This window comes from Linepithema humile, chromosome 1 (assembly GCF_040581485.1).
Source record: "Linepithema humile isolate Giens D197 chromosome 1, Lhum_UNIL_v1.0, whole genome shotgun sequence".
In the NCBI taxonomy this organism is placed as follows: domain Eukaryota; kingdom Metazoa; phylum Arthropoda; class Insecta; order Hymenoptera; family Formicidae; genus Linepithema; species Linepithema humile.
Window position 1 is genome coordinate 18,193,620 of NC_090128.1, and position 4,620 is coordinate 18,198,239.

Here is a 4,620-nt window from a genome sequence, read left to right on the forward strand (position 1 = left end):
TTTGATTTAGTAACACAACTTCATACAGCAGTTGCTTCTTCTGCTGGCATAGAAAGGCTGTTTTCAGCTTTTGGTTTAGTGCACACAAAACTAAGAAACAGATTAGGCGTAGAAAAAGCTGCAAAATTAGTAACAATTTTGAAGGCACTCAACAAAAAGAGTGAAATTGATCAAACTGAGTATGAGATTGAGGCTGATTGTGAATAGTCTTTGTAATCTTTTAAAAAGTATTTTCAATAATAGAAAAAAAACTATTTCTTTCTTAATATTTTATTTTTGATTAATAAATTTAAAAGTAGATATTAAAAACTTTATGCAATAATTGCAATTGCAATATGTCACCGTCCACTTTTTGTGATTTTTATTTTTTAGTTGTAGGATTGGCATTATATTTTATTTATTATTTATAATGAGCGCTAAAATTCAATGTTTATTTTTTTTTTAATTTTTAGTTTTTAAATGAAAGAAGAATTAAAGTTTTTTTAATTTACAATTTATGTTGAGAGTTAAGCATTATTGTTAATAAGAATAATAACCAAAGAAAGAGACTATGACTACTGTAACTAGACTACTGATCTGTTATGAGAACTATGAGTTATGTGTTATGTATTATTAATTTAAAATGCCAGTCAATATTTATTAAATAGTTTTTATGTGTATTTTTTGTTATTTTATTTTTATTTGTGTATTAAAATTAAAAATTGAAAAATTAATAACCAAAAATATTTTTTTTTATAATATATAATATAACTCATTAATTCTATTTTATTTATATTTTTATATCTATATGTTATATCAATATTAATAAAAACAAGAACTTTTTCTGCAACATATACTCCAAGTTTTTAGTTTTTTTTTATAGTGCCTTTTCCAAATTATCAAATATTAATAGTAATGTTTTAAACAATTTTAAACAGTAGTTTAAAACTGTTTAAAACAAAAGTGTTTAAAACAATGCCTACTGTTTTAAACAAGTTTTAATCATACAGTTTTAAACATATTGTTTAAAACATGCCAACCCTGATATATATATATATATATATATATATATATATATATATAATTCCCGGCTTAGCCACTCGCGCCCTGATATTTTTTCTCTCTTCCTTTCTTTACAATAATTCCTATACGTACATTAAAGTTTCTCGATATATGAGAACAATGTACTTTAAAATTTTCGTACACTTTAAGTATCTCGAATTGAGATCGGTGTACAATTCAACTGTCTCTTGTAGACTAATTTACTAATTTCTTTAAGAAAAATTAAAAATTTAGCACGAACATCCTGCAACGGCTCTTATCGCCATTTTCATTATTTATATATATATAATGTTTATTGGTTCATAGGCAACAGTGAGTAGGCAGTTAAGTTCTCGAGTAAGAAATACAAGATTCTCTCAGAAAAAGGCTACCGCAAAAGTTTTCACTAATAATAAATGTCAAGCCATAGTTATTTCAAGGAATAAGTAAAGATCTGATATTATATAAAGATTGTTTTATTTATTATAAAAGTTACAAAAATATTTTTCCACCTAACAGAGAGTTGGGTGAGTCCAGTGCAAAGGATAATTCCGAAGAGCAAAAAGCAATGATTGAGGAATTAAAGAAAGCATCAGAAAAGGGGATAGACTTACGGCATATAAACCGACTTTTAAAAGAAACGTTTGAATTCCGGCGGCAGATTGTAAAAAGAATAGATTCATGTGCCGATGTTATAATTGAATATCCCTTTTTGATGAAATGTGATGTAGTAAGCATTTTTATTTTGTTTCTTACTTCAAAATAATTATTAAATAATAATTATTATAATTAAAATAATAAATAAATAATAAAAATAATAATTAAAATAATAAATAATAAAAATAATAATAATTATTATAATTAAAATAATAAATAAATAATAAAAATAATAATTATTAAATAATTATATTATTAATTATTTTAAACTAGGTGCTTCAAGAACTTCTTTTGATGGAACCGAAACATTCATTGGAAGAACTACTAAAATTTATGGATGACATAATAATAAAATTAGCCACATATTTTAAAATTTCAACATCTGTTGAACATTTTTCAGAAATCGATAAAATTAAAGGATTAATCGCATTTTTTTTAAATTTCATGCGCAAGAAGACAAGCTATTCTAACGAGCTTTTTATGCTATTTGATGTATGTTTATAATATTTGATATATGATATATATTTGTGCATATAATATATAATTAATTAATATTTAATTAGTATTGTATATATTAATTGCTTTATCTATTAAATTGTTTTTTGGTAACAGGCATTTAAAGTCAGAGAGGAAGTTTTAGTAACCAAAAAAACTGATTCTCCCCGTCTCATATTTTTTGAAGAAGAGGGAAGATTGGTATCTGCTTTTATTTGCGCTGATGATAGTATAAAAATGAAAGTTAAAAATCCAACTGTGCTGGATTTCTTCGACAAAGTATTATTTAACAAAATTATTTACAATAATCAAAAACTTTCGAAATTTTGGACCACATTTAATATTCTTTCATTGTAATTGTGTTATTTGTAAACTTAAAAATTAAATTAAAAAATTAAATTAATTAAATTAAATAAATAAAACGGTTTTTGGCGTTTTATTTTAAAACTTTACAAAATAAACACTTTAAAATTCGGAAAAGTGTTTTATTCGAAAACATCTTTATATGTTTCAGAATAAAACATTTTTCAAAACTAAACACTTTGTTGCGTTGTCTTTCCGATCGCAACCGTAAGTTCGAGATCCGCTTGGGGAACGGGACGTACTGCTTAGAGGTGTGGAATAACTGGACGCAAACCTTGCCTCGAACAATTTATTTAATCACTCACAAACCGCCAGGACGGTGTTAGATTTTCGTGAGCCGTGTACGGACACGGGGAAACGAGCCGGTGTATTCGCGTATCGTAAACTGAATCCGTCGCTGCTTGCGCGCGACTGTATTTATACGAATCGGCAATCAAGAGTTTTGTAATATTATTGATATGTTATTGTTGATATTTCTCGGATTGCTGATTCGTGTCACCTTGAATCCGAGGTTGTTTCTCTGCAGCCTCATCGTTATTCTTTATTTGCTAAATAATTCTTTCTTAGTATTTTTATTTTGGTATTTAACTTAATTAACTTTATAGCGACACGTTGTGTTACGACACACAACATCCCTCCCCCGCGAATGGAAGGAAATGTAGGTACGGAGTTTCCGTGCGGAGTAGGCGGTGCGAGTGTATAGTTTTACAGTTAGTTCTTGTCCTACCGTCTACCTATTATTCCGCAGTAGTCTTTCTTTTTCGTAATAATAGTATTGCTCCTATGCCTAGTGCTTTTTTTTTTTTTTTTTTTTGGTAAGGCGGGGGAAATCCTTTATGGATACCCTCGGGACTCGGGGGAGAGCCCGAGGGTTATGTGGGAGTCCCTCAGGGAAGGTGTCCCTGAGGTATACCCACTAAAACCCCCGCCGGTAGCCATCCTAACCCATAGTAAGAGGGGGTGAGGCATCGCCAGCGGCATTCATCTCACCCCCTCTTGGGGTTTGGCCGAGTATCGGCCTCTTCCTGGTAGGGGGAAGAGGGAGAACTTCTCCCTTCTTCCCCCAACCCTGACTGTTTCTTCTCTAAGGGGGAAGACTGGGCTACCACAGTCTCCCCCGCCCTCCCTGGTTTATGTGGGGGGCCGGGACCACCGTGAGCCCCCGCTCAAGGATGGCCCCCACTGGGGGAGGAGGGATTAAGAACCCTCCTCTCCCAGCCTGTGTATATTTTGGGGAAAATCCCTATTGGGACGTTGTTCCCCAGGGGGTCCCTCAGATTAGAAGGTGGTTTGAGCACCACCATCTGAGAGGCCCCCTACTCTCGTCAGTCCCCGATTGGGACTGGTAAACGGCGACGAGGGGGAATTGCTCTCCTTCGTCGCGGAACCGCGGTCGGGGGAGCACCCCCGTCGCCGTTGCCTCTCCTCCTTCTTCTCGAAGGGGGGGGAGGCGGGGAGGATGGCGGAGTACTGTCCGCCACCTCCACCTCCCCTCTTCTGATTCGCTCCGCCTCCTCCTTCTGCGACATTACGGCGCCGCAGAAGTCAGAGGCGGCCTTCCATTTATCCTCCCCTTCCAGCATTGCCTTGATCAATGCCGGAAGGGAGAGGTCTCCGCCGACCACTGCGGTCAGGACCCGACGCTCCTCCTCCCATGCGCTGCACTCTTGAAGAGTGTGTTGCGCCGAGTCCCGACCGGCCGCACAGTGGTGGCAACCCGTCGTATGCTCACGACCGATCCTGCACAGGTAATCACCGAAGCAGCCGTGCCCGGTGAGTACCTGTGTCAGGTGGAACTGAAGTCCTCGTCCTCTCCTGTCTACCCATTCCGGTAGACAGGGCTGGATGGCGTGGGTGGTCCATCTGCCCGTCGCAGAATCCGCCATGGCCTCTTGCCATTCGGATATTGCACTGCGACGGGCCTCCTTCCTGATTTTATCCACGGCCCTTGGTCTTAGACGGGCGCTTCCGGTGCGGTCTGGATCCCTCGTACGCCGATAAACCTCGGCGTACGAGTTCGCCAGGAACTCGACCGGGAGGAGGCCCGCCAGGGCCGTGGCCGCCACGAACGACGTCGTGCAGTAG